Genomic DNA, 14815 nt, shown 5'->3' with positions numbered 1-14815 from the left:
ATATAAATCCTGATTAACCGAGTTAAATGAAAAAGATATAATAAATATGTTCTTGCTCTTCTCACCTTTGCAAAACTCTGATAATGATGATTTGACTGAATATTGGGTTGTTGAAATAACTATAGGTGTTAAAATGTTGAAAACCCTAGAAATTGATGTTTTGGTTTCAAAAGATAAGATTGTGCTGATCTGAAATAAACCATTTGTAATCTCAATCCGGCCACCACGTGGCCTAATTTGAGTAACAGAGACTCAATCTGAGTGGAAATTAAAGTTTCTGAATTAATTTTGGGGGCAAGAGACAAATATAAAGTTATGATCATTTGAAAATGTGATTTCTGTCTAAGGATAGAGTTAAAAGGAAAATGTCTCATTTATTTGAAAACAAAGCCAGATCTTACGCTGAGCTAGTGTGAAGAGTGAGAAGTTTATGAAAATGCAGTGTACCAGCCCTGAAGGCCTCAAAGTCTCTCTCTCATCCCAGACCAGCTCAAAGCTGATATATGAGCCTGTGCCACAGATGATAGAAGATATTGATGAGTAAAGGCACAGGGTATCATGTGAACATAATAGACAGTTATTTGTTAAGATAGAAAAAGGTGCCATCAAGAGGGCAATAAGACATGTTTTAAAAATACAGACTTTTAATGAACTGAAATGTTTGACTAATGTATGATATGACCAGTAACTTCTGTCTGCTTTTAGCCTTCACCATGTACAGAACTGATGGCCTTGGTCACAGATGTAGCAGAACATTAAAATGAATGGACAGTTGTTTTGGCTAAATTCACTGAAAATAATCTAAGCACTGCTATGGGGCAGCTTTGAAGAAGTATGCTGGATTTTAGTGATTAAGTTGTGTTATAATTAACCTGTCTCCATGTTTTTGCTAATTTGAAAGCAGACCAGATGGCTCTGATGACTCTTGAATGCACTTTCCGAAAGGCTCTAGAAAATATCGGATCCTGTTTAGGGTCAAAGATCTCAAAGCGATGACGAGGTTGAGCACGATGTGGTTGTTCCCGATGACGGGTAAGACTTCCTACGGCCTGACGGGGGGCAACCCAAGCCAGGGGAATCACGATAAGTCGCCTTGGACCCCCTACCAAAAAAAAAAAAAAAAAAAAAAAAAAAAGGAGGAGGGGGTTTTATGTGAGGTGTGTATGAGAGGTGAGGCAGATGTCTGTGAGGCCAGCAGCATCTCTGTTGGGGGGGGAGCTGTGTTTCGTAAGGGCCGAGGTCAAGACTGGACACAGCAGCCCCTGCCCTAATATTGGCCCCTCTATACCGCTCACCAAATACCGCATAAATTGAGAGCCAGGAAACACCCTGAAGGAAAAGAGCTATGAATGAGATCGGCATTCAAGAGCCAGCTGAGACCATGCTGTGATTGTGATTGATAACTTTGTGGAGCAGAACAAAATTTATTTGGATTAGTAAAACTGTATGATATTGAACTAATATGTCTCTATCATAGTCTTAATCCTGCAGGTCATTAGGATGGCAGAGGATAATTTGGAGACATGGTGATGGCTTTAAGATGAGGACGGCTTTTGAAGTTTAAAGAGAAGGTCTGAATAACAAAGAAATCTAAACTAAAGATAACTTGAAACAATAAGTTACACTATGAAATTTCTAAAACTTTGTGAAGGATTAATGATTTAAGGGTTAATGAATTTAACATTATAGTTAAAGTCTTAGAAGACTGTTGAAAAGATTATCTGGGTGAGAGAGAGAGAGAGAGAGAGAGGCTGGAAACAGGGATTGTACTATATCTGTTATTGCTCAGTTAAAGCTGAGACTACACAAAAACAATGATATCAGAACAAAACAACCCAGCTGACTTTTCTAAAAATAAACAACTAATGAACGAACATATTTGAAACTGGTTAAGAGACCATGTAAAAGCACATCTTGAGAATGAGCAGTTCATATTTATGTGTCATGATTGAGTGTAGTGTGTCAGTAACCTCTGGAATTAGTGTCTTTATCATTACAGATGGGTTGAGTTAAACAAAACAAAAAAAAACTTTAGAGGAAGTTGATTATTCTGAGTGAATCTGATGAAAAGATGATCAGAACATGGGACGAGCTTTAAGTGGATTGGACATCCAGCTCTGTCTGTCACTAGTAATTATGACCAAATTTGTCATGGATGAAGACTATTTTAATTTATCTTCGGATTAATTAAGAGACAAAGTGACAATTTAACCGAAGTCACTATCCAAATGATCTAGAGACTCACTCATATTTATGAAAGGCCGGAGGGCGAACCAAAAAGATAACTTCTAAAAGAATATCTAGATAACTTCTAGACATATTTTGATTCATACAGGAAACAAAAAAAAATAAATAGAAAATAAAAATAAAAATTAGGATTTCTGACAGGGATTGTGAACAATCAAAGTCAAATTAGGCTAAAATGGATATTGAAATATGAATGCTTTTTAAAATACAGATTGGTTTTAACCAGCGTTAAAGAAATTGATGTGGCAAGTTTGATGATAAGAATCACTGCCAAATTACATGATGTAAGAGGAGTTTTAATGGACAGGGCATGGAGAAAAGGGTACTTTAAAAGAAATCCTAATTGATTAATTAATTAATTTTGTTTATTGATAACAGGAGCTGAAAAGATTTTGATAAAGAATTGGGTATTGAGTATGATTAAGTATGATGTCACGAGATAAAGATGAGTGAACGAGCTGATTGAACGTAATACAAATTGATAATTTTGTCATTTTGATGAAGTATATTTAACATTAACAAATTTAGATTTATATTTGTTAATGGTTAAATATGAGGTGGGCTATGATGAGTGAAAATGGGTCTGTTGGAAATAGTAAGTAGGGCAGTTTGTGAAGAATTGTGTTGAAATGACTGACTGAAGGAAGGTTGATAAGAATGTGATGCACAGTGAGAAACTGTGGGCAAAGCACAAAATGTAAACTGAAGGATGTTTTATGCAGAGATTGAAGGCGCTAAGATGGATTATTATCTATCTTACTTATTTGTATTGTTTAGTTTGAGTTTGAGTGAATGCCAAAAAGGTCTGTTATGATTTTGATTAATCAAAAGAACCACTGATTGTTGGTTTTTCATATATGTTTTCTAAAGTGTTTAGTCTCTGAGGAGTGACTGTGGGTCTGGCCTAGGGATGTGTGTGTCGTCAAACGGTTGATAGCAGAAAGTTGGCATGTTTGAATTTTGTAGGTATCACACACCCCTAACATGATGGGAGAGCAGTGACAGTGATTACTGACTTAGCCCGGCTTACAGAGATGAAATACGGATTTGTCTTTCATTTTATTGGATATTTTCAGTATGTTTATGGGAAACTTTCAAGTTAAGACTTAAATGCGCAGCGTAACTAACAACAAAGAGTTTATTTCAACAGGAAACCGTGAGAGCAGATGCGGCTGCGAAGGCCGCGGCAGCACAGCAGTCAAAGGAACCAGAATGCATTTTATTATCTGAAACTAACACAAATGCTTTGATTTCCTTACAGAGTATGCAGGCATTTGCCACAGCAGCGGAGAAGCACCTGTGGAGACGTGGCTGGAAACTTATGAATGATGTGTGAATGTGCAAAATGGCGTCTAGACAAGAAGTGATGGCAAGCCTTGTTTACCTCAACAATATTTTCAATGATTATGATAAATGGCTGCATGGGCGAGCCTGCAGCCAAAGGGGGAATGGTAATGGTAATGGTACTCAAATGAATGAAGTTTATAAGGGGGTTACAATATTTGCTGAAAATTTCGCATTTTGATGCATATTGAAATACATGAAAACGAGAAAAGGCCTTTAGTAAATCTGAGCCCGTTTGAGACATTTTTTGGAAGACCACCATTCATGGGAATGGAAGGGGGTAAACAATAGCTTGCATCAATAGAATTGTGAATTATTGCAAAGAAATGTCTTCTCTGTTGTCTGGTGTATGTGTGCAGGCGAAAACTGCTCAGGGGAAACCGGCTGAGACTCCCTTGCACAACATCAAGCCAGGAGATCACGTGGTAAAACAGGACCTGAGTACGAAGAGCTGGAAGGCGGAAAGGCGGCTAGGGCCTTTTGTCAGGCTTCTGACGACACTGCCGTCAAAGTAGCGGAGAGAGCGACGTGGGTGCATGCGAGCCATTGCAGAAAGGTCCCAACAGTGATCGGGGAGGAGGAGCCAAGAGGAGAGAGAAGCAGGAGGAAAACGTCTGTGCGGGCAGATATATAAACATCATTTGCCGTTATCATCTCAGGAGCAGAGACACTGGCACAACGTGGTGCTGAGCCAACCAGTTTTCAAGTTAAACCCTATTTCAAGCCTACAAAATCCAGTAGGTGGTGCTTAGAGCTGCAGCGGACATCGAGCAAGGGAAGATTCCAACAAAACATCCAACGTCTGCTCGAAAGAGAACGCAGCGGTACAACCACACAGACATGTTGATTACAAAATTGAGAGTGATGCATGTTCAAGGAGATGTGTTCGTGTGCTCACGAGACTGAAGCTGAACGTGAAAGCAGGGTGTTCTGACTGCAGAGTCAGAATTGACATCAAGAATTCGACCACAGGGAACTGCACAGCGGTGATAGGCAGTATCACAACAGGTTTTACCTGTACGTTTAGCAAACCAAGTGACACTTCGCATGCTGTAATTTGGGTTTGTGGTGACAGAAACCATTTCATGCCACAGAAAGACTCGACAGGTTGCTGTTACCCAGCTTTAATGAATGTGATGAGTGACTATTATTACTACTTCTATTTTTATTATATACACATTTAAAATTTTTCTTTTTTGAAAGTTATCAAAGAATGATAAAAGGGGGAAATTGTTGGGGAAAAATTTAATCACAGAAGATTTAATCTTCCAGACCTGTTTTCTCTATTGTGTTTTAAATGAGTCAGATCAAAGAGGCCTCACCTGTGGAAGCCATACATTGTCCCTTTTATCTTTTATTGCTCTTGGAATCTGAGTTCCTGGCTAACATGCTTTGTTAGATGAAGATGAAGGACCATTGTGTTTCTTGCTTTTAATTCAAATGAGATCCAAGACAGGAGGGGGACCATTTGTGTATTGTCTCACCTCTTGCTCAAGGCGAAACCTTCAGTGGGTTTCGCCAGCTGTATGGAAAATTACTGAGGGGGTTGTTGAGGGTATAAAAGTTTGTGCTTTCTTTTGTTTTAGCAGTTCACACTCAAGGTAGCCTCGAGCGGCTGCGTTTGACCGTGGCTCTTCCTTGCAAGGAAAATAAATCTTTATAAAGACAATTGGATCTTGGTTTGTCTCTTATTAGTGATGTCGACGAATTAATTTTTGCCATTACAACGTCAATATTTATTTTTCTTGCGCAGCATTTGGTGTATAGCCTACAATTCAAATTCAAATGTTGCTGTTCAACTTTGCATTTTTTATAATAGCCTACAACAACCATTCATTTTTCATTTTTCAATTACGGGTTAAAAAAGGAAAAACGAATGGACACAAAAACACACGGACCGGGCAGCCTATTACTGTACATATTTTACACAATATGAACAAAAATCAAACATATATAATATGCAACTGTAACCCCTCCACCTGGGGCTTACCCCGCTCCGTGCGGGTCTCGGACCCAGGTCTCCGGCATGAGAGTCAGGCGCTCTAACAAAGAGGCTAAAACTAAGCAATTCATCAATTACCAGTCATAATACAGGTTAGACAATTATACTAATAAAGTGCTAAGATTATCACAAATAAACAAAAGATTTTGATGCACGTCATTCATATTAACTCGTATATTCCACCCCATACCCGTTACAATTGAGAATCACTTAAAGCATGCAGACGCAGTTAAGACAATTCTATATATTCCACTTAATACACAATAAAACAATATACACTAAGATTCGTTAACAACGTGTTCTTCTAAAATTAGGGTGAGTCACAAATTCGTGAGTAGGCTACAGTTTACTACGGAGCCCGGCACGTCACCTATAGGAGAAAAAAAAACAATCCGTGCCGGCGGTTTTGCAATCCGTTCCCTCAGTTTATAAACCGTGATCACGAATTCTTAAACTGTTCCCTCGGTTTAACAAATCGTGGCCACGGATTAATAAACCGTACCCACGAATTTCCAATCCGTGCGCTCAGATTTTGCAAACCGTACCCTCGGTTTTTAAATCCGTTCCCACAAATTCATAATCCGTGCGCACGCTTTAACAATCCGTGCGCACGGGTTTGTAAAAACTTTACTCACAGATTCATTTTAGAAGAACAGCAAACTCCCAGGTAGCCTATGTGTTAACGAATCTTATTGTTTTATTGTGTATTATTCATCAAATTATATTAACTGCAGTGATTCTCTATAAACGGGTGGCGGAATACAATGATTTAATAAGAATTATGTGCGTCAAAATCTTGTTTAACTGTAACAACCTTAGCACTTATTATTATTGCCTAATAAACCTTGCATTGTGTATGACTGACTTTTAATTTATTTGTTCCTGTTTTCTTCTTCTAAATGCATGTAGCCTAAATGCAAAAATATGCACCACACACCCTCTTCCTGATTAAAAAATATATATCCGGGATAAATATATAAAAATGTTTCTCTTCAAACTATGCAGAACAATAATAATTAATAATTTATTCGACATATAAAAAATATAAACATAAGAATCACTGCCGCCCCATGAACGTCGCTGTGCCTTGCAGAGCCGTGACTTATGGCGGACCTGGTGCAGCCACAATTATCATAACTAGCCTAGGCCTACTGTAATTAAGACAGATATTCAAAAAATGTATCAAAAACAAAAAGACGGGCTTAGACTACTCAAAGGCCGCATAAACAGGCCAGTGGGTTCGTACTTATGTCAATACATTCCCAACGATCTTGGTTTGCTTCTTATTTATTAAATATACAGCCATTTAGTGGATGAAACCTTGATCAAAATTAAAATACAATTTATAGAAAACGAAATTCACTTTAAAGAACTTATTTCTGCAAAACAACACTCAATAAAAATCATGCCTGACCCCATGTCTCCGGACATATTGCGAGTCTTATAGCCTATCTTACTCATGCAGCTCACTTTTCATCATCAACATATGAAATTAAAACAATAATATAATAGGCTAATATTTAAACATATAGCCTAACTATGAATCTAAATAGGCTACGTTTTGCATGTAGCCTACTCCACTCCAAACGCTTCAAAAATGTATTTTGTTTATTAAACGCAAAGTTTTTAATTTCAAATTTAATTTCTAAATTCAGTTCATATTTCCAACAAACGAAATTCCGAGCCAAAATAACTAAGTGGTACAAAAAACTGCAAAAATGATAAATATTAAAGAATTCGCGGGCGCTTTCGTCAACATGATAGGCTATAAGACACGCAATATGTCTGGAGACATGAGTGGGGTCAGACATGATTTTTATTGAGTGTTGTTTTGCAGAAATAATTTCTTTAAAGTGAATTTCGTTTTCTATAAATTTGTATTTTAATTGGTATTAAAATGTATTTTGATCAAGGTTTCATAAACTAATTGCCTATAGCCTATATTTAATAAATAAGAAGCTAAATAAGAACACCGGGAATTCGGATTAACTTGCATAATGAACCCACTGGCCTGTTTCCGTGGCCTTTGAGTAAGACTGAAAGCATCTTTCTTTTTAATACATTTCTAGAATATATGTATTACAGTATAACATTCAATATATTACATAAACATTTCTAAAACTGTCAAAATATTTTTTTTAAATAAAGCATTCATTAAGTATTTTATTATAAACATACTGTTTTAATTGCACTCATTTATAATATTCATTAAAAATAAGTGATAAATAAATACATTTAAAAAAATCAATACAATAAATAATAATAATTTTGTTTGTTATTATTATTATTATTATAATTATTATTTGCCTATTGTTGCATTTAGGCTACATGCATTTAGAAGAAGAAAAGAGGAACAACGAAATTAAAAGTCAGTCATACACAATGTATTAGGCAATAATAATAAAGTGCTAAGATTAGTACAGTTAAACAAGATTTTGACGCACATAATTCTTATTAAATCGTTGTATTCCGCCACCCGTTTATAGAGAATCACTGCAGTTAATATAATTTGATGAATAATACACAATAAAACAATAAGATTCGTTAACACGTAGGGAGTTTGCTGTTCTTCTTCTAAAATGAATCTGTGAGTAAAGTTTTTACAAACCCGTGCGCACGGATTGTTAAAGCGTGCGCACGGATTATGAATTTGTGGGAACGGATTTAAAAACTGAGGGTACGGTTTGCAAAATCTGAGCGCACGGATTGGAAATTTGTGGGTACGGTTTATTAATCCGTGGCCACGATTTGTTAAACCGAGGGAACAGTTTAAGAATTCGTGATCACGGTTTATAAACTGAGGGAACGGATTGCAAAACCGTCGGCACGGAGTGGTTTTTTTTCTCCTATAGGTGACGTGCCGGGCTCCGTATAATTCGTGGGCACGATTCGTTAAACCGAGGGAACAGTTTAAGAATTCGTGATCACGGTTTATAAACTGAGGGAATGGATTGCAAAACCGTCGCCATGGATTGTTTTTTTCTTTCTCTCACACAGGTGACTTCGGAAAATTAAATGAAATAAAAATGAAAGGGCAACACAAACATAATTTAAAATTAAAGCTGCAAGCAGCATTTAGCGGGGTTCAAGCCTTTAAGGCCTTTAAGCACACAAGCATCAAAATACATTAAGTTTTATTTAGCAAGATTTTAAACACTGAAATAATTTAATTGGCTGTGGCGGCAATGTTTTTTGAGATAGGCCAATGTCCTCATAGACCTACATGGGACCTTGGACCAAGACACTGCATACCAATTTTCAAGTCAATCGGACTAGCGGTCGGGTATTTTAGCCATTTTCATGTTTTTTTGTGTTATAGCGCCACCAAGTGTTCAATCGTCGCGATTTTTTTATCGTGACCAAAGACTCAGACCATACACATGTGTACCAAGTTTGGTGAAGACATCTCATTTCTTACTTGAGTTATAGCCATTTTAGTAAAATAGGCTCCTCCCACAACAGTCGTTTTCCGCCCCTTAGCGACCGTGAATAGAAATTTAAACTTTTTTTTCAATAATTATTGATATTCAGACTCCAGAGAACATTTCTGCACTGGTTTGGTTCCGATCAAGCAAGAAACCTAGGACTAGTTTGCAAAAGTAGTTTTTTAACAAAATTCAAAATGGCGGAAAATCTATCATGGCGCAAATGAAATCGGAGATACACATTTTTTTCCTCATGGACTCACCTTTCCAATGATATAAGACACTTGAGTGTACGATATACGGTTTAGGAGTTATGAGCAGTTTCGCACAATTGATTGCTATAGCGCCACCTATAGGCCAATCTGGCTCATAATTTGATAACCTCTCCTCTATGTTTGTACTACCTACTGGCCAAGTTTCAAGTCTCTAGCCCTTACGGTTTGGGCTGCACGATGTGTTTTACTGCAGAATAATATTATTTTGTGTGTAGTACAATAAAATGAACAGCGGGGGGCAGCAAACGACCACTTATTGGCTTAATATACCATTATTATCAAATGAACTCTGTAATTTTAACCTTTTTTAACTTTTATAGAGGCAAATATTGTCCGATCTGTCTGAAATTTTTCATGCTTGTTTAGAGGCATAGAGATTCAAGATTCAAGAGTTTTATTTGTCACATACACAGTTATATACACAATATACAACTGGCAGTGAAATGTAAACAGGTCCGCTCCATGGACAGTGCAAATAACAGTTACAAGAAATTAAAATAGAAATAGAATAAAATTAGAATAAAAAGTATTAACATAAGTAGAATTATAAATAAATCAAGTAAAGATAAAAATAGGAAATAGATAAAATAAAAATATAAAAAATATGTGGATATGATAAGTGAGATAAACTGTAGACTTAAAAATAAGTGGTTAACATAAAATATATATATATGTATATATAAAGAAGTATAATGTGCAAGGTTTATTACAGGTTGTTACGCAGTAACAATAGGAAAGTAAAGTGCAGTGCAATTGCAGTATGTGGATGTTAATGTTAAAAAACCGTATGTTTATGCGTGTGCGGGGGTGAAGTGAAGTCACGTGACTGAGTTCAGGAGTCTGATGGCCTGGGGGAAGAAACTCCTCCTGAGTCTTTCAGTCTTTGCCATCAGGCTACGGAAGCGCTTACCAGATGGCAGCAGGGTGAAGTGAGAGTTTGCAGGGTGATTAATGTCTCTGATGATTTTGGTAGCTCTACCTCTGCAGCGTTTGGTGTAGATGTCCTGCAGAGACGGGAGAGCTGAGCCTGAGATGCGCTCGGATAAGCGCACCACTCTTTGCAGGGCTTTGCAGTCGTGACTGGTGCTGTTCCCGTACCACGCTGTGATGCACTGAGTCAGGACACTTTCTATCGCCCCTCGATAGAAAGTTTTCAGGATGGCTGGTGAAACCCTGAATTTCCTCAGCTGGCGCAGGTGGTACAGTCTTTGCCTGGCTTTTTTCACCTGTGTCTGGATGTGTGTAGTCCAGGTCAGATCCTCGGAGATGTTCACACCCAGGTATTTGAAGCTGCTCACTCTCTCTACCGGTGTCCCGCTGATCATGAGAGGGGAGTATGACCGATGCTGTCTCTTCCTGAAGTCCACAATCAGTTCTTTGGTCTTGTTAACATTCAGAGAGAGACAGTTGTCCTGGCACCATGATGTCAGTTGCTCCACTTCGTCCAAGTATGCCGTCTCATTGTTGTTGGAGATGAGACCCAGGACAACAGTATCATCAGCAAACTTGATGATGGAGGTGGAGCTGTGTGTGGACAAACAGTCATGGGTGTAGAGAGAGTAGAGCAGGGGACTCAGCACACAGCCCTGTGGAGCTCCAACACTCAGGGTGATGGAGGTGGAGGTGAACTGGCCTACTCTCACCGCCTGGGGTCTGCCAGTGAGGAAATCTTCAATCCAGAGGCAGAGAGAAGAATTCAGGCCTAGATCCAGGAGTTTGTGTGTTAGCTTAATGGGAACTATGGTGTTAAAGGCTGAGCTATAGTCAATAAATAGCAACCTGACATAGTTCCCACTTTTGCTGTCGATGTGAGTGAGGCAGGAGTGAAGGACGTGAGAAATGGCATCTTCAGTCGATCTATTGGGACGATAGGCAAACTGAAGAGGGTCCAAAGTGTCAGGAATGGAGGAGCAAATGTTGTTTTTAATGAGTCTCTCAAAGACCTTCATGACTAAAGATGTGAGAGCCACTGGACGATAGTCATTTAGGCAAGAGGGTTTACTGATCTTAGGTACAGGGATGATGGAGGATCGTTTGAAGGAGGTGGGGACAACAGATGTAGCAAGGGACTCGTTGAATATGGATGTAAAGAGCCCTGCAAGCTGATCAGCACAGCACAGGACCGCAGAACACGACCTGAAATACCATCCGGCCCAGCAGCTAGGATACATGTTCTGACTTGTTTTTAAGTAGATCTGAACATTCATTGAATAGAGAGATGGAAAATGCAATTTACAGCCAATACAGGCAATTCACCATAGGGAATACATGGTTTTCAAAGCTTTTTAACAGTTTTAGCGCCACCTATGGTCCGATCTCCATGAAACTTTGCATGCTTCTTCAGCATGTTATGTCACATATACATAACAATATTCGTGACGTTTTGAGTTTTCCTTTAAGATTTATAGGCTATTGAGTGCAAACTTCATTGGCCAATAGCAGCCATGTTTTTTGAGATACGCCAATGTCCTCATAGACATACATGGTACCTTGGACCAAGACACTGCATACCAATTTTCAAGTCAATTGGACTAGCGGTCGGGTAGTTTTATTTAGCAAGATTTTAAACACTGAAATAATAGATGGAAAACTCAAATTACAGGCAATATAGGCAATTTACCATAGGAAACATATGGTTTTTAACAGTTATAGCGCCATCTATGGTCCGATCTCTATAAAGCTTTGTATGCTTGTTAAGGATCTAATGTCACACATGCCCACCAATTTTCGGGAAGTTTTGAGTTTTCCCTTAGAATTTATAGGCTATTGAGTGTGTTTTGCTACGTCCCTCTTCTAAATCACCCTGTTATAGTCATCTAAATGTAAAAGTTGAACTTTTTTTTGATAATTATTGATCTAGAGAGTCCAGAGAATTGTCCTAGACTGGTTTGGTTCCGATCGGGCAAAAAACCAGGGACTAGTTTGCAAAAGTAGGTTTTTAACATTATTGCAAATATTTAATGAACAATTTGATTGACAGCAATGGTTCTAGAGGCAAAGTTGTTCAATATGAGGAGATCTATCAATTGATATGCATATTTTGTGGATGTGTGCAACACCACGTGATTACAGAGCCATAAAACTCGTTAGCGCCAACTAGTGGCCGATTTCTTTCAAAATTCTTACAGACCTCTAGGGCCATGAGTCAAACATACCCATTGAGTTTCGTTCTGATCGGCCTCCGTTAACCTTGTCTAATAGGTGCTCATATTTAATTGGCTGTGGCGGCCATGTTTTTTGAGATACGCCAATGTCCTCATAGACATAGATGGTACCTTGGACCAAGACACTGCATACCAATTTTCAAGTCAATCGGACTAGCGGTCGGGTGGTTATAGCCATTTTCATGTTTTTTTCGTGTTATAGCGCCACCAAGTGTTCAATCGTCGCGATTTTTTTATCGTGACCAAAAACTCAGCCCATACATATGTGTACCAAGTTTGGTAAAGATATCTAATTTTTTTCTTGAGTTATAGCCATTTTAGTAAAATAGGCTCCTCCCACAACATTCGTTTTCCGCCCCTTTGCGACCGTGAATCGAAATTTCTACTTTTTTTCAATAATTATTGATATTCAGATTCCAGAGAACATTTCTGCACTGGTTTGGTTCCGATCGGGCAAAAATCCAGGGACTAGTTCGCAAAAGTAGTTTTTTGACAAAATTCAAAATGGCGGAAAATCTATTATGACGGAAATGAAATCGGAGATATACGTTTTGTTCGTCAGGGACTCACCTTTCCAATGATATAAGACACTTGAGTCTACGACATACGGTTTAGGAGTTATGAGCAGTTTCGCGCAATTGATTGCTATAGCGCCACCTATAGGCCAATCTGGCTCATAATTTGATAACCTCTCCTCGATTTTTGTACTACCATCTGACAAAGTTTCAAAGCTCCAGCACTTACGGTTTGGGCTGCACGATGCGTTTTATGGCAGAATAATAATAATAATAATAATAATTAAAGCTGCTAGCAGCATTTAGCGGGGTTCAAGCCTTTAAGGCCTTTAAGCACACAAGCATCAAAAGACATTAGGTTTTATTTAGCAAGATTTTAAACACTGAAATAATAGATGGAAAACTTAAATTACAGGCAATTTACCATAGGAAACATATGGTTTTTAACAGTTATAGCGCCACCTATGGTCCGATCTCTGTAAAGCTTTGCATGCTTGTTAAGGATCTAATGTCATACATGCACACCAATTTTCGTGAAGTTTTGAGTTGTCCCTTAGAATTTATAGGCTTTTGAGTGTATTTTGCCACGTCTCTTTTCTAAATGACCCTGTTATAGCCATCCAAATGCAAAAGTTCAACTTTCTTTTGATAATTATTGATCTAGAGAGTCCAGAGAATTGTCCTAGACTGGTTTGGTTCCAATCGGGCAAAAAAACAGGGACTAGTTTGCAAAATTAGGTTTTTAACATAATGGTGAATATTTAATGAAAGATTTGATTGACAGCAATGATTCTAGAGGCAAGTTGTTTAGTATGAGGAGACATATCAAATGATATATATATTGTGGGAATATGTGAAACATGACGTGATTACAGAGCCATAAAACTCGTTAGCGCCTGCTAGTGGCCAATTTCTTTAAATTCTTATAGACCTCTAGGGCCATGAGTCAAACATGCCCATCAAGTTTTGTTCCGATCGGCCTCCGTTAACCTTGTCTAATAGGTTCTCAAATTTCATTGGCCAATAGCGGCCATGTTTTTTGAGTTACACCATATTCCTCATAGACATGCATGGTACCTTGGACCAAGACACTGCATACCAACTTTCAAGTCAATCGGACTAGCAGTCGGGTGGTTATAGCCCTTTTCATGTTTCCTTCATGTTATAGCGCCACCAAGTGTTCAATCCTCACAATTATTTTTACTGTGACCATAGACTGAACCCATGCACATGTGTACAAAGTTTGGTGAAGATATCTCATTTCGTTCTTGAGTTATAGCCCTTTTAGTAAAATAGGCTCTGAAACAGGCTTCAAACCAGTTGTTCCATTATGCATGCTTACACACACACACACACACACACACACACACACACACACACACACACGTTTGTTTTTGTGAAATATGAGGACATTCCATAGGCGTAATGGTTTTTATACCGTACAAACCGTATTTTCTATCCCCTTACACTGCCCCTGTCCCTAAACCTAACCCTCACAAGAGACTGTGCAGTTCACTTTCTGTGAAAAAAAACTTGTTCTGTGTGATTTATAAGCATTTTGAAAAGTGAGGACATGGGTAACGTCCTCATATTTCAACCTCTTTTTGTAATACCTATGTCATACCCATGTCATTATACACATTTGTGTCCTGATATTTCACAAAAACATGCCCACACACACACACACACACACACACACACACACACACACACACACACACACACACACACACACACACAAACACACACACACACACACACACACACACACACACACACACACACACACACACACACACACACACACTCACACACACACACACACACACACACACACACACAC

Source organism: Gobio gobio, assembly GCF_949357685.1.
Source record: "Gobio gobio genome assembly, chromosome: 2".
Taxonomy (NCBI): Eukaryota; Metazoa; Chordata; class Actinopteri; order Cypriniformes; family Gobionidae; genus Gobio; species Gobio gobio.
The sequence above is the reverse complement of the archived record's forward strand: the minus strand, read 5'-3'. Positions refer to the sequence as shown.